We start from the raw sequence: 23,017 nt of genomic DNA on the forward strand, positions 1-23,017 counted from the left end.
TGTCTTAACTATGCTAGGATTTGTCCTGAAGTCCATAGTTACAGATTGAAGGTCTGGTGTGTGTGTGCGTGCACACACACACACACACACACACACACATACACATACACACCCCTCATAGGGGACCTCATAGCAAATGTGTCATGTGGAGATGATAGAGTGGAAGGAGAAACATAAAAAGATTGCTTAGCTCTAGGTTTCTTGGGGAAAGGGATATATAGCTGGAATAGATTACCCATGGTAAACACAGAGATGGCAATAGTGTGAATTATTGCTAGGACATCCTCTGAATGTGATCACTTGGCCAGCAAATGATCCTCACATGGCTTTAAAACATTAATGTCAAGAGCAGAAGAGGGAAAATATTAAGAAGGAAAATATGCTCTCTAATTAAAGCACTGGACCTGTCCCTCTGGAAAATGAAGCATAATAGAGTAGCTGAAAATGTGTGCCTTTCTGGACCCCAACTCTCAAAGGAGAGGAATGGGTGAAGGGACAAGCCTGAAGCTGCGAGTGGATAATGGAAGGATGAAGAGTATGCCTCTGTGTATGTATTTAGAATTCTCTTTACTAAGCCGTCACCATACTTTCAACTTTCAGATGGATAACTGCATTGGTTGCAATGATCTGGCAATGTTCTGGAATCAAAGTTTACAAATGATAATGCAAAAAGCAAAGAAAAATTCTTCCATCAAAAGTCTGTCAGGGAGCATGTTTACTGAAAGTCCATCTGGAGTCTTTAGGCTTATGAGAACTTACTGAGAAGGTAGAATTAGGAACCTTCTATATCTTGAAGCATGATGATAAATAACCCTTGGTTGAAGATTCATGTAACTTCTGGGGAAGTTGTGTGCACCATCAGAAGAGCCCAGAAAGCTTTGTGGTTTTGGATCTTCCTATCCCGTATCTTCTTTTAAACGACAAAATTTGTCCTGGAAAAAAAAAACAATTTGTGCAAATATGTTCTGATGCATGTAAGAAAAACAAATGGTATTTGTACAGTAGTGCAAGAGAGTTTTTGTTAACACATTCAAATTCCCATATATCTATCGAAGATGTGACCCTGTTCTTCACTTGTCTATGGTCCCAGTCAACACAGAAAAAAACCAGAAAGCACTCTAGGTTAAATTACTTTGTGTCTAAACTTTACTTGTTCATTGCTGATGTCTTGACTTTTTTGACAAGTTATTGAATGAAAATAAATAAATATGCAGTTGATTCTTCTGGGCTTACAAAGTTTAGTAAATGCTTATTTTACTTTTTGGCAGTTATAAGTAATAAATAAAGGAGCATCTTGAAGTAAGTTTTGTATAAAACTTGCTTTAGTTTTGCTTACACAAAATCCCTAGGAACCAGGAATTGAAATATGTTTCTGTATCTAAACTTTTTTTTTTCCTTTTATCACTGAGCACATTTATTTACACTTTTAGTCTAAGGCTGTTCTGGACTGTTAGGTTGCTACTTTGATTTATTTTGGTTTTCATTTCACAGTGGAAGGAAAAATGAGCCATTAAGCACTTGGCTTTGGACAGAAGATCTCCCATGATACTATGAATGACATGTCTTTCCAAAATGGACTTGGGGAAGAAAGTTTAGCAGATTACATTTCGGCTACATTCTAGTTTGGACAGCACACTTAAGATATGGAGCCTTGGAGTTTAGGAGCAAGAGAGTAAGGAGAAAGGGTTGTTCTTACTCTCTTTTCCATTGTCTAAATCAAGAAAAATGTGTCAATCAGTGTCACACACTGCTCTAAGGGCTTGGCATACATTATCTTATTTAAGCATTCACTCATTCATTTAACAAGTATTTCATGAAGGCCTGCCCTGTGTCAGGTGCTATTCTAAAGGCTAGGGAACAGCAGTAAATAATAATATTTCTGGCCTCAAAGAGCCAGAAGGGCATGGATAAAAAATAACAGAATAAAGAAAACTATAGCATTTGTTTAAAATTGTCATGAGTTTAGGAGAAAAACCAAGCAAGGAAGTGAAATACGAACAGCTGGGAAATGGGTGGATATTTTAGAAGAATACCTAAGAAAATCTTCTGAGAGGAATTTTTTTATGATTTTATTTACTTATTCATGGGAGACACACAGAGAGAGGCAGAAACATAGGCAGAAGGAGAAGAAGGCTCCCTCCAGGAGACAGAATGTGAGAGACTCCTAACTCAGGGAAACGAACAAGGGGTGGTAGAAAGGGAGGTGGGCGGGGGGTGGGGGTGACTGGGTGACGGGCACTGAGGGGGGCACTTGATGGAATGAGCACTGGATGTTATTTTATATGTTGGCAAATTGAACACCAATAAAAAATAAAAACATTTTTCAAATGAAAAAAAAAAAAAAAGAAGGCTCCTTGCCTGGAGCCTGATGTGGGATTTGATCCCAGGACCCCAAATCACGACCTGAGCTGAAGGCAGATGCTCAACCACTGAGCCACAAAGGTGCCCTCAAAGAAGGTGTTTTTGAGTAAAAACTTGTGAGAGGGATACCATGTAGATAATGTAGGGAAGAGTGTTTAGAGCAGAGGAGATGTCACATTCAGAGGCTCTGAAGTGTCTGTAGACCAAGTGCATGGGAATAGCCAGGAAACCTGGAGAGAGTGAACAAATAGAAAAGCAGTGGAGGATGAAGTATGAGAGTTAAGGTGAGGTCAGAGGGCAACTCAATTCTGTTGGCCTTTATAGGTCCTAGCAAGGCATTTAACAATTCAATACATTACTCAGTGCTAACCACGATAAGTGTAATCACATAAAAAAAAAAAATGTTCCTACCATATAATTGGTTGTATGTCCTATGCTGTCCTTTTCATCTCCAGAACATTTATTATGTAACTGGAAGTTTGTACCTCTTAATCCCTTTCACCTATTCCCTTGCCTTTTTCTCCTCCCACCAGTCTGTTCTTTGTATTTAAGTCTGTTCATTTTTTGTTTCCTCCTTTGTTTTGTTTTTCTGATTCTGCATATAAGTGAAATTATGTATATGCCTGTCTTTGTCTGACTTATTTTGTTTGGCATAATACTCTCGAGGTCCATTCATACTGTCAGAAATGGCAAGATCTCAATTTTTTAAATATGGCTGAGTAATGTTCCATTAAATAGTTATAAATGATATAGATAGATCTCACATATTCTTTCATTTTTTGAGGGACACTTAGGTTACTTTCTAGGCTATTCTAAATAATGCTGCAATAAACAAAGGAGTGCATGTATATTTTCCAATTAGTGTTTTCATTTTCTTTGGATAATTATTCATTAGTGGAATTCCTAAGTCATGCAGCATTTCTATTTTTCAATTCTGAGAATCCTCCTTACTATTTCCCATAGTAGTTGCACCAATTTACATTAACCAACAGCGTACAAGAGTTTTATCTTCTCAGTAGTAGTCCTCATGAACAGTTGTTATTTTTTTGTTTTTTGTTTTTTGTTTTTTGATACTAGCTATTGCAACTAGTGTGGGGTATCTCATTGTGGTTTTGATTTGCATTTTCTTGATGAGTGATGTTGAGCATTTTGTTCTGTGTCTGTTGCCCAATTGTATGTCTTACCTGGGAAGATGTCTATTCAGATTGTTCTGCTCATTTTTAACTAGGTTATTTGCGGTCTGGTTATGAGTTGCAAAAGTTCTTCATAAATTCTGGATATTAATCCTTTATCAGGTATGCCATGTGCAAATGTCTTTCCTCATTCAGTAGGCTGCCCTTTTCATTTGTTGATGTCTTCTCTTTGCCATGCAAAAGCTTATGATTTTGGTATTGTCATTATAGTTTATTTTTGCTTTTGTTTCCCTTGTATCAAGAAACAGGTCTATAAGCATCATTTCTCAGGCCAATATCCAAGAGATTATTGCCTGCTTTTCCTTTTAGGAGTTTTATGTTTTCAGGTCTCACATTTAAGTTTTTAATCCATTTTGAGTTTATTGAGTTATTTTGTTTTGTTGCCATTCTTTTGCATGTGGCTGTCCAATTTTCCCAACATCATTTATTGAAAAGACTGCTTTTTCTCCTTTGTATATTCTTGCCTTGTTCATTGTAGAATAATTGACCATATAGGCATAGGTTTATTTGTGGGCTTTCTATCCTGTTTCATTAATTTTTGTATCTATTTTTGTGCCAGTACTATACTGTCTTGATTACTGCAGATTTGAAATTTATTTTGAAATTTGGGATAGTGATACCCCCAGCTTTGTTCTTCTTTTTCAAGAGCTTTGGTTATTCAAGGTCTTTTGTGTTTCCATACCCATTTTAGGATTTTTTTTGTTCTAGTTCTGTGAAAAATGATATTAGTATTTTGATAGAGATTGCATTAAATCTGTAGATTGATTTGGATAGTATGGACATTTTAGCTGAAGAATTAGTATTAATTTTTCCAATCGTTTGATAATAGGTATTAACTCTTATTTAAATGTTTGGTAGAATTCACCTGTGAAGGCATCTGGCCTGGACTTTTGTTTGATGGAGATTTTTGATTACCAATTCAATTTTCTTTCTAGTAATTGGTCTGTTCAAATTTTGTATTTCTTCCTGATTCACTTTTGGGAGATTGTGTATTTCTAGGAATTTACTCATTTCTTCTAGGTTGTCCAATTTGTTGTCATATAATTTTGAATAGTATTTTCTTTGTATTTATGTAGTGTCATAGTTGTTATTCCTTCATTTTGATTTTATTTATTGGTGTCCTCTCTCTGTCTCTGTCTCTCGCTCCCTCTCCCTCTCTCTCCTTCTCCCCACCCCCACCCGCTGAGTCTGAATAAATATTTACTATTTTTATTTATCTTTTAAAAGGCCCAGCTCTGGATTTCATTGATCTTTTCTACTGTTTTTTTTTTTAAAACTGTATTTTATTTATTTCTGATTTAATCTTTATTCTTCCTTCTTCTGGCAAGCTTCAGGCTTTGTTTTTAGTTGTTTTTCTTTTGCTTAGATGTAAAATTAGATTATTTGATTTTTTTTTCTTCTAGTTTCTTGAGGCAGGTCTGCATCACTATAAACTTCCCATTTAGAACTGCTTTTGCTGTGCCATAAAGATTTTGGACTACAGTGTTTTGTTTTTATTTGCCTACATGTACTGTTTCATTTCCTCTTTGATTTGTTAACCCATTGGTTGATTAATAGTAGGTTTTTAGCCTCCATATGTTTCTGTTTCTCCCATTTTTTTTCAGAGCATCAAAGTCAGAAATGATGCTTTATATAATATTAATCTTCTTAAATTTATTGAGACTTGTTTTGTGGTCTAACATGATCTATCCTGGAAAATGTTCCATGTGAACTTGAAAAGAATGTGTGTTTTGCTATTTTTAGATGAATATTCTATGCATATCTGTTAGGTCCATCTGGTTTGATGTATCATTTAAAGCCAATGTTTCCTTGTTGATTTTCTGTCTGGATGATCTATCCACTGATGTAGGTGGGGCTTTAAAGTCCCCTCCTATTGTATTACTGTCAATATATCTTTTATATCTATTAATATTTGCTTTATATATTTAGATGTTCCTATCTTGGGTGTATAGATATTTATAATTGTTACATCCTCTTGTTGGATTGACCCCTTTATCATCATGTAATGCCTTTCTTTGTCTTTTGCTGCAGTTTTTATTTTAAAGTTTGTTTTATCTTATATAAGCATTGCTACCCTGGTGCTTTTTTCTCTTTCATTTGCATGGGATATATTTTTCAATCTTTTCACTTTCAGTAAGTAAGTATGTGCTTTCATCTGAAGTGAATCTCTTGTAGTCGGTATACAGTAGGATGTTGGGTTTTTTTTTATCCATTCAATCACCCTATGTCTTTTGAGCATTTAGTCCATTTACATTTAAAATACTTATTGGGGAGCACCTGGTGGCTCAGTTGGTTAAGAGGCCAATGCTTGATTTTGGCTGAGGTCATGATCTCAGGGCCCTGGGATTGAGCTCTGCACTAGACTCCACCCTCAGCAGGGAGTCTGCTTTAGGATTCTGTTTTCTCCTTCAGTCCTTCCTCACTCTCTAGAATAAATAAATAATGCTTTTAAAAGAAATACTTATTGGCAGGTATATACTTCTTGCTATTTTGTTAATTGTATTGTTTGTTTTTGTAGTTCTTTCTGCTTCTTTCTTCTTCTCATGCTTTCTTCCCTTATGGTGTGATGGCTTTGTTTAATGTCATGCTTGCTTTCTCTTGATTTGTGTGTGTGTGTGTGTGTGTGTGTGTGTGTCTATTGCTGGCTTTATATTTGTGGTTACTATGGGGTTCATATATAACATATTATGTGCATAGCAGTGTGTATTATGTTATGGTTGCTTAAGTTTGAACATATTTATGTGTACTAAATATTACTCCCCCTGCCCATGTTTTTGTATATGATATCTTATTTAACATATTTTTATTTTGTGTATCCATGACTAATTTTTATAAATAGAATTAATTTTATTATTGCTTTTATGTTTTAATCCACATACTGTTTTTAATTGATTTTTCTATCTTTTGTATATGTTTACTTTTACCAGTGAATTTTTTCCCTTTCATAATTTTCTTTTTATATGGCCTTATCTTTCCACTTAGTGAGTTCTATTTGCCATTTCCTATAAGGCTGGTTCAGTGGTGACGAAATCCTTTAATTTTTCTTTGTCCAGAGAAGAAGAGAAACTCCTTCTTTCTCCTTCAATTCTAAATTATCATGCCACTCTTTTCTGACCTGCAACGTTTCTGCTGAGAAATGAGCTGATAGCCTTAAGGGGTTTCCTTTGAATGTAACTATTTTCTTTTCTCTTGCTGCTGTTAAAATTCTCTTTTTATCATTATTTTTTGCAACTTAATTAACATGTCTTGGTGTGGACCTCCTTGGGTTTATCTTGTTAGAAATTCTCTGTCCTGGGGAGCTTGGATGGCTCAGTCAGTTAAGTATCTGACTCTTGATTTTTGACTCAGATCATATCAAGGTCATGAGATTTAGCTCATGCTGGGCTTTGTGCTCAGCAGGGAGTGTGCGCTTGAGATTCACTCTCTCCCTCTTCTCTCTGCTATTCCCCCCACTCATGCTCCCTCTCCCTAAATAAAGAAATAAAACCTAAAACAAAAATTGTCCTTTCTGGACTATCATTTCCTCAAATAACTTTTCTGCCCCCTTTTCTCTCTTCTCCTTTTGAGATCTCTGTAATGCAAATGTTGTTACACTTAATGATGTTGCAGAGTTCCCTTAACATATTCGACTGATTGATGGATTGATGTTCAGTTTTTTTTTGCTCTCATGTACCTTGTCTTCTAGATTGCTAATCCACTGTCTGCATTGTTTGATCTCCTGTTAATTCCCTCTAGTGTATTTTCATTTCATTAATTGAATACTTCAGCTCTGACTGGTTCCTTTTTATATTTTCTTTCTTTGTTGAAGTTCTTACTGAGCTCATCAATTCTTTTTTTCTAGTCTATTGTGTACTTTTATTGAGCAGTACTTTGAATTCTTTCAGGTATATTGCTTAGCTCCATTCCATTTAGCTCTTTTGCTGTAGTTTTGTATTTTTTTTTCTTTAGGTATATATTCCTTCCTCTCCTAATTTCATCTAAAAGTCTGCTTGTTTTTGTGAATGAGGTAAGATAGCTAAATCTTTTGGTCTTAAAAGTACTGACCTTGTGTAGAAGAGGTTGCATGGTGTCATACTGTAATGCTTCCTAGTAATGAGAACCAGGTACATGGAGAGTTTCAATACTGACTTTCTTAAGCATCCAGCTGTCTAGTCTGGGGCAGGGGAAAAGAAATGGCACCTGCCAGCACTTTTGTTCCTGGAAAAATCTCCTACAGTTTTCTGCTGCTCCAGCATACAATCCAAGATTGGTTAATAAATCTCCTTCACAGATAACCCAGGTGCTTTTCAAACTGCTGCTCCTCTGCTGTGTGTTGGGATGAGTTATTTAGTGTGCTGACTCTGTAAGGGTAGAGACTTGGTTTTGTGTCCCCCTCTGGTTCTCCTGAAATTAAGCTCACTGATTTTTAAACTCTGGGAGTTAAGCCCCACTGGTTTTCAAAGGCAAATGTTATGGGGACTTTTCCCCGTGTGATTACCCAGGACTAGAGGTGCCTGGTGTGGGATCTCATCCCCTTGTTCCTTTGTGCTTGTGATGTCCCTCCTTTTTGTGATTAGTTGCCCCAGGAATTTTTTTTTACCAACCATGTCTCTGCCTCTCCTACCCACTTTGATGCGGCCTTCTCTCTATGACTAACTGTGGAAGATCCATTCTACCAGTTCGGGTCATTTTCAGAATTTGTTGTATGGATGTAGCCATTACCTTGGTGTGTTCATGTGAAAAGATAAGCTCAGGATCCTCCTAATCTTCTGTTCCTGTAATTTAGTGCATCTAAAATATTTAATATTTATGTGTGAATCAACTGTATAGGGTAATATATAAACCCTATATATATATATAAAATATATAATATATAAATATATAAAATTTAATCAGTAAATATTAATTAATGTCTCCTTTGATTGAAAGGCAGATAATGCGTATAGTGTGCCTAGTTTGATATTCATTCAGTGTACATAAGGTTAGATTGCTCTGCTACACTAAGAAAAATAATATACATTGTATACCTTACCTCTTCCTAAGCAAGCAGGAAGTTATACACAGTGGAAGCCAAGCAGATGATAGAAATTTGTGAAGCAGTAGGGGTCGGTAGAGATGCATGTCTACTTGGAAAAGACACTGACTCTGAGTTTTAGGCAATTGTCTCCAAATAGGAATGGAACCCAAAGATGCTAGATGTTCATTTTTGTTCTAAGATTTTAATCTGAGATCATTGAAAAAATCCTTACTCAACCAACCAAAACACAACTATGGCCTACCAGTTTACCTATGTATCTAAATTTTCAAACTAAAAAAGTAATAAAAGTTAAAGATAACTTTTAACATAACCTAGTTCAAATATTCCCTCCATGCCTATTCACTGAGTGATCTTGGGAAGTTAATAAAATTCTCTGAACCTCAATTACCTCAACTGTGAAAAGAATATAATACCTAAGTTTTAGGGGCACCTGGGTGGCTCAGTTGGTTAAGTGTCTGCCTTCCACTCAGGTCATGATTCCACGGTCCTGGGATCGAGCCCCAAGTTGGGCTCCTGCTCAGCAGAGAATCCTCCTTTCCTCACTCTCTCTTCCCACTCATTCTCTCTTTCTCCCAAATAAGTAAATAAATAAAATATTTTGAAAAAATACTTAACTTTTAGAGTTGTGAAAACTGAGATAACATCTGTCAAGTGCTAGTGGTGATTAAAAAATGTAACTTCCAAATTTTCACTCCTCTGATTGCTAGAGTTTTATCATGTCAACCCCAGTAGGCTAGGTGTTATAGTATATATATATAGGTCATACTCCACGAAGAGAATGGTACAAAGTCTTTGTATATGTATTTTACATGCAGAATTTACTCCTCCTAGCTTTTAAGTAGATACTACTATAATATCTCTTCACAAGTGAGAAAACTGAGGCAAGACTAAGCATTTTTCACAAACTCACAAAACATACAGAGAAGCTGGAACTCAAACCAAGTTTATCTGACCACAAAATAGAACTCTTAACCATAGCCTTCTACAGAAAGTATCTATATATGTCAGTCTGCATCAAGAAAAAACAAAAAGTATAAAATTAGAGAATTCAGACATGAGAGAAGGATGAAAGAAAAAGTAGCAGACAGCAGCTACCAAAGTTAAGGGACTTTGTGAAGTCACTGTAAGTACTTCTGGTAAGCACAGTGTCATGGGCATAATACAAATGAGTTTTTCTTTTAATTTTTATTATTTTTCTTGAGCATCAAAGCAAGGTTTATTGAGTGATAACAAAGTGATAATACAAACTCCCAAGGAGGGAGGGAACTCGAGAGGTTTGCCTGAGTTTGTTGTTTTTAATATCCAAACTGAAAGTTTTAACTTCCTTTTGGGGACATTTAAAAAAGAATCCTTATAGAACTTTATCTCTGTATGTATCATAAAACTTAAGACATTTCTTTTTTTCTACAAAGAAATCACTCTACAGCCAGCTTATCCAGCAGAAATATTTAGCCAACAAGGAGATGCCCACCTGAACTGAAACGACAGGTCAGAGCATTCTGGATAGCACAGCAGCTGAAGTAGAAGCAGTCAGATGGAATATACTGTAAAATTGTGCACACTGTATCTGGTTGCATGTAACATTGCAGTGTGTAGAGATTAGAGAGCTAAACTCATGGAGCCCTAAATTCCTTGAAGAACTTGGCAGGATTAGGTTTAGCTGTGGGTGTAAGTTAATTCACCAGAACAGCGAACAGACCTTGGAGGCAGCCATAGTCACTGAAAAGAGATTTTGATGGATGTCTCAGCCCTGGATGCATGGTGTTCAGGGGTGCTCATGCACTTCAAAAACAGAATCGGGCCAGAAGCTGAGCACGTGGCAGGTACTGTGGGTGTTCCCTGAGGAGAATATTTATTTGGAGTGGAGAAGGAACTAGAACTTGGAAAAGCTGAAGGGAGAGGTTAAGAAAAATATTTGTGTTTTTTTTTTTTTTTCTGATAACTACTGGAGCAGGAGGAAGACGTGACACATGAGTGTTTTCCCATGGCAGAAGCTAATTCCTGTTCTAAGAGTGACCACAATGCTGAAGGGAATTGGGAAAAGCCAGGAAGACTTCCTGTTCCCTTGACCTCCTTGACCCTATTATGATGCCCAAACCCCTTACTCTTATTTGTATTATTCTTAGTGAATATGTAGCAATAATTCTTAATGTAGCAAATGCTATGCTAAGGATATTACATTCTTTATTTCACATTTTTACAGAATCCTCATGAGGTACACTCCCCAATTTAAGTGAGAAAGCAAAGAGTCCAAAAGGTTGTCATTTGCTCAGAGTTCCCATCCAATAAGTGGCAAACAGAGTGAAACCCAGAATAATTTTACTTTACCATTCATGTTCTTTGTGATTCCTTATGCTGTACTTCATTTTCCTAAGACAAGAGAAATCTCTCTTTCAAATCTGTGACCTTATCAGAGATGCCATGTAGAAAGAGCATCAGCTGGGAGGTAGGAGATAGACTATGTTTTTTCTTCCTTTGTTTACCTGCTAGTCCTTATTAAGCTGTGGCATCTGAGGTCTCAGTTTTCTTCTCTATAAAGGAGAGACTTAAAGTAGGTGACTTTATAAATTATCCCAGTTCTGACATCACCAGTCCTCTCTATAGTGTGTCGGGTCAATAAATGGTGAGAGACACTAAGATGTGAAAAGAAGGGGATATATTAACAAAAAATTATTTTTATTATTTAACATTAAGGATACTAAATTCCATTTTAAGCATGGTAAAACATCTATTTTTCCTCTATAAATTTCCTGTACAGTAAATATATTAGCACTATGTTACCAGTTAGAAAGCTGAGTGATAGGCAGGTTACCTTTCCCCAGGGCTGTACTGGATAAAGCTGGTACTCACGTTTTGGTCCTTCTGATTCCAGACTTCATTGTATTAGACCCAACGATAGCTTTCAGTGACTACCTTTAGGCATAATCATGGTGATCCTTGCAACCAATTATTTTATTCTGGCAAAAGTACAAGGTATGTGTTGATGAGTAGACTTGGTGATGGAAAAAGCGCGTTGTTTTCAGAGCTTCAAAGACAAATCCTAATGAAGAGAAAGCTCAGTTTGGAATAATGGCACGTAGCCTGTTCATCAATGATTTGTGATTATCTTGATTTTGTGGATTCCATTACGGGGAACCAGGAAAGCAAAATGATGGCTAGTCATTGAGAAATCAATCATTTCACAGCATGGTTAGTAAGTTGCTCTAAAATTAGCTTGTAACCAATCAGAACACAGTCAGTTTGATTGATAAAGTGACAGCCAAAACTTGATTATGGCCTCCTCTCTGTGGCAAAATAAATGAAGAGTCAGGCCACAGATTCAGTTTTGGAGGCTTTTATAGCATCTGGTTGGATCCATTGCTTATTACTAATTATTCCTAAATTATTGCTTACCTTAATCTCTCTGCAATCCCAAGCTGTTCTTCATGATGCTTGATAAATTGCATGGCAAAGACTACATTAACTCATGAAGCAATTCAGTCCATTTTTGGATAGCCAGTTCTGATGAATGTGGAGTTTTCCAGAAATTGGACTGAAGGCCGTTTCTTTGCATTTACCTCTCATGGGGAACATAGAGAATCTTTACCCTTTCTTCTTCAGAAATAAGTTGCATTTTAAAAAATTATCTTTGAAATTAAGGCTATATTGTCTTATAATTTGTTAAGACTACTATGGGTTCCTATTTTTCCTTTTAGTCCTATCACCTACATAAATATACTTTAGGAAAATGATTATTTCACTTTGTCAGCTGAAATATATTTGTGTATTTACCTCCAGCCAGGAATTCCTGAGCACTTACAGTAATTTTCATATATAGTCTTCACAACAACTTTGTGGTTTGTCAGTATTATTTGCCTTCTACAGCAAGTCACTTAGCTAAATAATTTGATGTTATGTCACCCACAGGCAAATGCATAGAATTCCATGGGAATTGTCTGTGGGCTTTATGTGCTGCAAGTTCTGCTTCTTTCCAGACTGTGAGCCTCTTAAAGGCAGGTCTATGCTTATTGATCACAATATCCCAATAATTAATAAAGCATCTGCTATGCAATCGGCACAAATGTCTATTTCATTAAGTTGAACTATAAATTTCAAAAATATCAATTTGAATCCTATCTTATAAATGTTTAAATCAGTGAATTCAATTTGATTCTTCAGTCTTATCAGTGTTCAGCTATTATCAGTGTTGAGATACATACTATTTGATCTCCATCTTACTTTTTTGTTCCCTGGAATATTTTGGAACACTTTGAAATCCTAAACAAACAAACAAACAAAAACACATTTATTGGGGGGTATTTTGGAATAAGTCAATATTTTGGGGTATTTGGGATATTTTTGCAAGCCTCAGGTCATACAGGATTGTAGCTTCTTTTGACATGCCACTTTCATATATTTGCTCTTGCTAAGTCCTTTGTAGAATTGGAATATATTACAATTATGACCTGAGAAAGGAAATAAATTTACCTAAAGGTTTCCCTAGAGGGATTGTAGGCATTGATATCCCCCCACCCCCGTCACCGCCCAATCATTGTCCTTTCACCAAAAGTTTTCATAAGGCAATGAAAAAGACTATTATCATAAAAAATAACTTCATTAGAATAGAAAATATATATCTCTAGCCCCTTGGTAGGGCAGCCAAATAAAAAAGGAATTAACTACTTTTTAAAAATTTATGTCCTGTAGATATCATAATAATTCTGATTCTGTTTTCTACTTTTGAAGTAGATAGTATTTTTTAACCACATGGTTTCCCTAACCAACATGCATGGGATATAATGGTAGGCAAGTCCATTTGGAGTAACCACAATCTGATCTCTTACTGATATTTTAGAGTCATGGACATAAATTCCTTTGGATTAATATTGATGACTCCTATCAGAATACATTATAACATTTTTTTCCTTTTAATTAAGGCAAGTATCACTCCATAGATTGTGTTTTCATTCATTCATCAGTTTTTTAATTAAAACCTACACTGTGTCAGGTAGTCTTCTAGGTATTGAAGACAGCAGAAAGAACTTTGTCCTCAAGAAGCCTGTAGCTTAGTGGATACACAACATGTTATAATGCAGAATGACAGTTGATGCAATGTAGCTACTTACAGGATGGATAAGAATATAAGAAAAATGTCTCTAAGTTTGGACAAGGTAAAAGAAAGCTTCACAGACAGTAGGTTTTAAGACACAAAAGTTAAGAAAACTCATTCATTTGCTCAGAGGCATACAGAAGCTGAGGGTCTTTGAAGATCAGTGCAAGAATTTGCTAACAGTGAAATGTAAGGAAAAACAATGAGTTTAGAAAACCAGGCAGTGGCTGAATCATGGAAAACCCAGATATCTTCCAAAGGGATTTGTGTTTAATCCTGTGAGCAACAGGAAACAGCTGCAGAATCTTGAGCACAGGAATGACATAATTAGATGTGAGTGCTCAATGCCACATTTCAGAGAAATGACAATTGTGCTGGTGACAGTAAGTCAATCCTAGCTCAGTTCTAGCAATCTATGAGGCTAAATATCCAGGGCTCCCTGGTTCTGTGTCTCAGATTCTGTAACCAGCACTAGACTGACAAAAAAAAATCCTATCTAGAAATAAGCAAGGTTGTCACTGTAGCTGTTACACAATATTGTAGGTGGTAGTTCTTTTGGCCTTCCATTAGCACATTCTCCTTAGACTGTCATGCAATGTGATTCAGCTACTCTCCCTGAGCCTCAGTTCATGAAGTATAGATGCCTACAAATAATATATTCCACAGAACAGTGCTGACATGTGAAGATAAAGAAGTAGAGAGCTAATTCTCATCTTGGTCTGTCCAAAATCATGATTATTGTTTGCTTTAAAGATGACTATCAAAAAAAAAAAAAAGATGACTATCATCTGACCTACCTCCCCAGGGGGGTAGGTCAGATGTGAAGCACTAACAATAATTTAAGGAAATATAACACTCCACATGTCAAAAGAACACAGAAAATACACTTGAGAATGTAATGATATATGCATAGTCTTATTGGTACCCATGAATTGGTACCAAATTTCAAACTGAGTTGCAAAGGTCATTTTCTATATGTTCTCTTTTTTTAAGAAAACTTTTTATTTTGAAATAATTTCAGACTAATAAGAAGTTGGAAAAAAGTAGTACAGAAAGTTCCTATGAAATTTTCCCCTAGGTTCCTCTAATGATACCTATCGTAATTATAATACTTCATCAAAACCAGAAAAGTGACATGGGTACAGCACTACAAACTGAATTTTGGATCATATTCATATTTCTTTAGGGTTTCAATCACCAAAATTCACCCACATTCTTTCCCAATTCTTCAAATGCTTCCTTATCCTTTCTGCTTTAAACCCTTACACATGCTGTTCCATCTGCCTTGGGCACTTGTTCCTGTTTCAACAACTCAACTCCCACATATATTGAATTAATTTTCTAATTTAGATATCTGCATCCTCTTTCAGTTCCAGTTCATATATCATTTCCTAAGGGAAGCTTGCCCAGAGCCCCCCCACACCCCAATTGGGTGTATCTGCCTGCTCTGTACCCGGTGTTCTTCCTGCCATTTATTATAATTAAAAACAAATAATTCCTTGATTAGTTCCATGGCAATATATGAAGTTTGTGAATTTCACAAGTCAACTAGACTGGGTAATGAATGCCCAGGTAGCTGTTAAAACATTCTTGGGTGCATGTGTGAGACAACCATGGATGTCTCTGGAAGACATTAGCATTTGAAATTGGTAAACTAAGTTAAGAAGCCCATCCTCCCAGTATGGGTGGGCATCATCCAATTCACTGAAAGCCCCAGTAGAACAAATAGTAGGAGGAAGGGTGATTATGCTTTTTCTGCTTGAATAGAGACATCCGTCTTTTTGTGCCCTTAGACATTGGTGCTCCTGGCTCTTGGGCTTTTGGACTTGGACTTATACCATTAGCTACCCTGGTTCTTGGAGTTCAAACCCAGGCTGAATTATGTCACTGACTTTTCTGGTTCCTCAGCTGCACATGGCAGGTTATGGAACTTCTCAGCTTCCATAAATATGTAAGTCAACTCCTTAAAATAAATTTTGTTATCTATCTATCTATCTATCTATCTATCTAACTATCTATCTATCTATCTATATCTAGCTCCCCTTGGTTCTGTTACTCTACAGAAACTTGATTAGTACACAGATGGAAAAATCATGTGTTATTTTAGGGTCTTTTAGACACTTCTTCATAAAAGAATACGATGTTTTCTTACTCTCTAAGTAAAGAAAGGTAGGGTGCTCCTGGTGCTTACTGATTTCAAGCCAGGTCTCCCTTGAAAAATCTGTGAATGACATTGGAACACAACTAGATGAACTACAGAAGTTGGCTCATAGTGTTTAACACCATTGGTAAAGGAAATGTTTCATTACTCTTTGACCTGGGAGTCCCTTAAATGCAAAGGAATTTCTCTGTATTCAACATTTAGAAATTCTGTAGCATTACTGGAGAACATGGAATAAATGCACATGGAAGAATGTTTGTTCTCATTCAATTTTTGCTGATGAAGTAAAGAGAAGGCAAGTGAATGAAATTAGCGAATGCATTATTCATTCTTGTATTCACCCATCCATCTGTATTCAACAAATCCTGTTATAGCAGAAGTTTTGGTATATGTGCTCCAAGGAATATATGAATAAAGTTAAACTCATGGCCAAAGAGAGCTTACAACAGAGAAAGAATATAAAAAATCATGTGGAGTGATGGAAAGGTGAGTAGAATCGAGAACACTAGGAATTTAAAAGTACACATTAGAAGTTCTCATCACATACATAAATTTATAACTATGTATGGCGATGGATATTAACAAGATTTCTTGTGACGATTATTTCCAAATATGTACAAACATTGAATCAGTATATTGTATATCTGAAACTAATATACCTGCTATAAGTCAAATATACCTAAATTGAAAAAATAAAATAAAATCAACAAAAAGAGCAACTTAGGGATACAGATTGGTTGCCATGGGCAATGGTAGTCATGGCATGGGTGAAGAGGGTTAAAAGGTACAAACTCATAGCTATGGATAAGGCCTGGAGACATAATGTATGGCAGGATGACTCAAGAAAAAGGATGTAACTGTGTGGTGACAGATGTTAACTTTACTAATGGTGTTATTTTCACAATATATGCAAATATCACTATGTTGTACACCTGAAACATAATGTTGCATGTCAATTATATCTAAATTTTTACAAGGGGAATAAGAGGACAAAAAAATACACGTTTGGGAGTTAGACATGACTTTTCTCATATCTTGACTCTGCTGCTGTCACTTTAATCCAAACTCTCTGATCCTTATTCTCCTCTTTTAAGTGAATTTAATGATATAATTTAACTGTGGGGTTCTGAGGGTCCAATAAAATTGGGAATATAAAGTTGTTTTAGTGGTGCTAGGCATACTGCATGCATCTAATGCTATCTTTTGTTATTATTTCTTCTGAGTCTTAGTTCTGTCAAACTTTTTCTACAAACAGCCTTACAACACTAGTTCATTACTATTACAGTTTTCCCTAAAATATTCTTAGTTGCTTCAACAAAAATAAAAACTTGTGATCTTATACAAATGACAAACGAGAACTACAGAGCTGTATTGAGGAGAGATACTGGGTCCAGGCAATTGTATTCACTTTTTTTTTTTTTTACACTAGCTCAAAGTGAGTGTAATTTAAATTCATACCACAACAGTATGACAAATTATACAAATTATAGACCCTTCAGGGTCACTTATGAAGAGTTGAAACTGAGAATGTTAAATTTGCAATGATGCCAAGGATCTGTTTGTACATAATTACATATAACTCTAGCAAGCAAGTGATAAATGCCAGTCAAGGGGACTGATCAGGTGTGCAGGAAATCAGAGGAGGGAAAGATTGTGTTTTCAGAAGCTGTTCAAGGCTGCAGCAAGAATATCTTTCCCATGAAGCACATATTTCTCTCTTAGCATTTGATAACTGAACTCAATTATAGAAGAATGGGTTTGAGTTCTCAGAATTGTATGAAATGGAAACTTGTCAAGTAAAGGTTGTTTGTCTGTTTCTGGTGGCCCTAGAGAGGAAACCTCTCTAAGAAGCTGATTAGAATAGTAAACGGCCATCACTGATTACTAGCAAAACACTAATAATGAAAGTTAGCATGTTCTGGATACTTTCTGCCACACTTTTGTCTCCTAGACTTTTGCATTTCACAATCCAGTACAACTAAAAATAAATTAATGAGTCTTCCCAACAGAGCATTACCAAGATTTTAATTTTATCACAGAAATGCGTAATTTGTTGAAGCTACAATTACTATTGGTATCATTAAAAAAACAGGAAGAACATAATCTGTATACATAAAACTAAATTGTTCTTTATATGTCTTCTAATGCATTGCACACAACCAAGCTTCCAGATTTTCAGAACATGAAGAGTGTACGTCTAGAACAATCTGATTTCAAGTATAGGCTGGGTGTCATACACGAAATTTATGTTGGGAGTTATGGGGGTGCCCCACAAAAAAACCAGACACCTCCAGAGCAGATGAAACTGAGCCTACAGGAGACAACTTCCTGATGGCGCATAGGGAAACACAGGCAATGCATACCAAGATTGTCACATGCTCTGTTACAAACAGAGGAAACAGTGCTTATTTAAATGGGAGCCCAGATTGAAGCCAGAAGGGCAGATGTTCTAAATTACAGGCCTTGATTACAATCTTGCTTTTTCTCCGGGTATGTAGCCTGCTGCAAGCTGAGTTGTAGTGGCTTTTTATTTAGTCAGTGGTGGTTAAAGATTTTCTCAAGTATTGCAAGGGAGGATGGCTGCTATCCAAATAAAGGACAATCTTTATTAAACCACCAAATTTGAGTTTTGAAAATTCTGCTACTTTGACTTCATTTTTCTCATTATGTTGAGGACCAATGAAAACTTCTGAAACACTCTGTACTGGTCCTTGGAGGGAACTGAAAAACCAGAGAGCTCTTCAGAACTCCAGATGCCTAGAACCCAATCTTCAAGGGGTCTAACTGAAATAGTCATGAAAGGCTGCTATGCTTCAGGATTTCTAATACATCCTCCTAATGCATATACAGTGCAACCAGCGTTGAGAACCTGAGGTCTACAGCTACTGGAACATTTCTCTCCCCCTGTCATTGTTTTTGTCTAGAAACTGTCCACTGCAGAAAGCTGTGTCTTAAATTAGTGCACATAGATGCTTCCTTGCACAAGTAGCATGAATATTTAGAGCCAGATCATCTTAGGCTTGAAGAATGTACTACAAAATAAATTCAGCAGTGTCTTTCTTGTTTGCCGGACTATTTACTGAGGCAAGAGAGAATTTTCTATGGGGCAGTGGGAGCTCCACTTCCAACATTATGTGAGTAGATGTCTCATTATTATCCAAAGGGTTAAAATATATCCCAAATGACTAATGGCCATACTCCCTTCAAAGCCAGCAGCTGGAAAAGATTTAAGAGGCAGCCAAGGCCTAATGTTTGCAGTAATTTAGAGCTCCCCATTTGAAAACAGGACATCAATGGCCGCAGTGTGAATTTTCTGAAAGAATAACAGAAAAAAAACCTTAACATCTGGCATGTTTTTCAGAAGCCATAAAATGGAAACATCATTACCAGAAAATATGATGGAGCTTGGCAGGTAAAGAGAGTGTAAAAAAACAAACAAACAAACAAACAAACAAAAAACCTGAAACAGAGAAAATAGAATAGGAAATGAGTCAGTATATTCTGTAAATTGGTGATGATGATGATGATGATGATGTTGATGATGATGGTAGTGGTGGTGATATTCTTTTAAATTTAGTATTGATGTATAATTGACACACAATGTTATATTATCTTCAGGTGTACAGCATATTGATTTAATAATTCTATACAGTACTCAGTGCTCACTACCATAAGTATAGTCACCATCTGTCACCAGACAATATTATTACAGTGTTGCTGACTACATTCCCTAAGCTGTACTTTCCATGTTTATGACTTATTCTGTTACTGAAATTCTGTATCTCTTAATCCCTTTTACACATTTTACTCATTCTCCCCACCCCCTCCTCTCTGGCAACCATCAGCTTATTCTCCATATTTAAGAGTCTGTTCTTTTGTTTTGTCTTTTTCTTGTTGCTGTTATTTGTTTTTTAGACTCCACCTGTAAGTGAAATCATTGGATATATATATATATATATATATACACATCTGTCTGACTTATTTCACTTAACATAATACCCTCTAGGTCCATCCATGTTGTCATGGATGGCAAGGTTTCATTTTTATAAGGCGCAGTAATATTCTATTATATATATTCATATATTCTATATGTATATATATATGCATATTCTATATATATTCATAAGTGACTGTGTATATATACACATACACACACATATATAAATATATAGAGAAATATATGGTGTATCTTCTTTATTCATTTATGAATGGATACTTGGGCTGCTTCTATGTCTTGGCTATTGTAAATAATGCTGCATATGTTCATTGCAGGTGCACGTATCATTTCAAAATAGTATTTTGTCTTATTTGAGTAAGTACTCAGTAGTGGAATTACTGACTCATTAAGTATTCACGTTTTAAATTTTAAAGAAAGCTTTATACTATTCTCCATAGTGGCTGCACCAGTTTGCATTCCTATCAATAGTGTGTAAGAGTTCACTTCTCCCACATCCCTGCCAACACTTGTTATTTCTTGTGTTTTTGATCCTGGCCACTCTGACAGGTGTGGGTGATATCTCACTGTAGTTAGATTTGCATTTATCTGATGACAAGTGATGTTGAATATCTTGTCCTGTGTCTGTTGGCCATCTATATGTCTCCCCTGGAAAAATATCTATTCAAGTCCTTTGTCCATTTTCTAATCAGATTGGGATTTTGTTTTGTGTTGTATAAGTTCTTTATATACTTTGGATATTAACCCCTTATGAGGTACATTATTTGCAAATATCTTCTTCCATTCTATAGATTGCCTTTTCCTTTTGTTGTTTCCCTTTCTTGTGCAACAGCTTATTATTTTTGCGTAGTCCCAATAGTTTATTTTTGCTTTTGTTTCTCTTGCTTGAGCAGAACTACCTAGAAAAATGCTGCTAAAGCTGATGTTCAAGAGATTACTTCCTATGTTTCCTTTTAGGAGTTATATGGTTACAAGTCTCACGGTTAGGTCTTTGATCCATTCTGGGTTTATTTTTGTATATTGTGCAGGAGAGTGGTCCCGGTTTGTGCTTTTGCATGTAGCTGTCCAGTTTTCCCACCACCATCTACTGAAGAGACTCTCTTTGTCCTATTATATATTCTTCCCTCCTTTATCATACACGAATTAACCAGACAGATGTGGGTCTATTCCATTGACCTGCATGTCTATTTCTGTGCCAGTATTATTTTGATTCCTCTAGTTTTGTAATGTATCTTGAAATCTGGGACTATGATACCTCCAGCTTTGTCCCTTCTTTCTCAAGATTGTTTTGGCTCTTTGAGGTCTTGTTGATTCCATAAAAAAATTGGGATTAGTTGTTCTAGTTTCTGTGGGAAGAAAATGAATGATATTGGTATTTTGATAGGGCTTGCATTGAATCTTATGATTGATTTGGGTAGTATGAACATTTTAACAATGTTAATTCTTCCCATCTATGAAAGTGATATATTTTTTCCTTTTGTTTGTGTCATCTTCAATCCTTCATCAGTGGTTTATAGTTTTCAGAGTACAGGCGTTTCACCTCCTTTGTCAAATTTATCCCTAGGCATTTTATTCTTTGTGGTGCAATTATAAATGGGATTGTTTTCTTAATTTATCTTATTGCCACTTCATTATTTGTATACAGAAATGTGACATATATCTGTATATTCATTTTATATCCTGAAACTTTGCTAAATTCGCCTATTAGTTCTAACACTTTTTTTTTTTAAATCTTAGGGTTTTTTTTAACATATATATCATATCACATCATCTACAAATAGTGACAGTCTAACTTCTTCCTTATCAATTTGAATGCCTTTTATTTCCCTTTTTTTGTCAGCTTGCCCTGACTAGGACTTCCAGTACTATGTTGAATAAAAATGGTGAGAATGGACATCCTTGTCTTGTTTCTGATCTGAGAGCGAAACTTTCAATTTTTCACCATTGTATAGGATGGTAGTTGTGGGTTTTTCATATATGGGCTTTATTATTAAGATTTGCTTTCTCTAAACCCACTTGATCAAGAGTTTTTATCATGAGAGGATATTGCGTTTCACTAAATGATTTTTCTGTTTCTGTTGAGATGATCATATGGTTTCTATTCTTTCTATTGTTAATGTGATGTGACATCTTGATTGATTTGTGAATTCCTGGAATAAATCTCACTTGATTGTGGTGAATGATCCTTTTCATGCATTGTTGAATTAGGTTTGCTAATATTTTGTTGAGGATTTTGCATCTTTATTCATCAGGGGTATTGGCCTATGGTTTTCTTTTTTTGTAGTATCTTTGCCTATTTTCACTGTCAGGTTAATCTTAGTGTCATAGAGTGAATTTGAAAGTTTCCTTCCTTTCCCACTTATTGGGATAGTTTGAAAGAAATAAGTATTAACTCTTTTTTAAACATTTGGTAGAATTCACCAGTAAACCCACCTGTTCCTGGACTTTTGTTTGCTGAGTGTTTTGATTTCTCATTCAGATTTTCTTACTAGTAATAGATCTGTTCAAATATTGTATTTATTCCTGATTTGATGATTATATTAAAATGGTGATAAAGTCACTATTTGTGAAATCCTATGGTATACCAGGTATTTACTTTTCTTCACTCATTCCTGGGTATAGGAATGCAGCAGGGAATAAAAATAATATAAGTGCCTGACTTCATAATGCTTATATTCCTATTTGGAAAATTCCTAATTATATTCAATTTTTGTGAAATAGCTGCCAAGTAAGAATTGATCACCCCAATTTTACAGGAATTTAAAGCTTGAGAAGGCTGTTAACATACGCTAATTCATTAATACCTGTCATGTTGATGAATCAGGACATATCAGAGGAATTATTAAGTGTAACTTAAGACAAATATCATACCTCTTTATTATAAATGGAAAAGGGAGAGAGGATACAGACTTCCTCATATGTAAGATCATTTGCTTGATGACCAGAAGACCTAGATTCAGAAGTTCTCTTGGCCATTATTACATGTTGCCATCTAGAGCAGATTCTTTCCTTTTCTGAGTTTAAGTGTACTGAACTTTGAGAACCACTGGACTGGAGATCAAATATAATGATTAAAAAGTTAAGAGTCATACAAACATGGATTTGATCTAAGCTCCATCACTCACTAGCTCCTTGAGTATTGGAAAGTCACTGAACCACTGGGAACCTCTATTTCCTGAACCACCAAATGGAAGCAAAAATACTATCTTTCCTATTGGTCTGCTATGAATGAGATAACACA

The 23,017-nt window shown here is 35.7% G+C and overlaps 1 long non-coding RNA gene across 1 annotated transcript in view; it reads right to left on the minus strand.

The window, feature by feature from the left end:
- Positions 1-23,017, minus strand: part of LOC144313403 (uncharacterized) — a 43,781-nt gene that overhangs the window by 1,233 nt on the left and 19,531 nt on the right. The window contains exons 4-5 of the long non-coding RNA XR_013379062.1: positions 11,422-11,611; positions 760-932 (exon numbers count right to left, since the gene is read on the minus strand). This is a non-coding gene — a long non-coding RNA (uncharacterized LOC144313403). The remainder of the gene's footprint in view (positions 1-759; positions 933-11,421; positions 11,612-23,017) is intronic.

The sequence above is a fragment of the Canis aureus genome, chromosome 5 (genome assembly GCF_053574225.1).
Source record: "Canis aureus isolate CA01 chromosome 5, VMU_Caureus_v.1.0, whole genome shotgun sequence".
Lineage (NCBI taxonomy): Eukaryota > Metazoa > Chordata > Mammalia > Carnivora > Canidae > Canis > Canis aureus.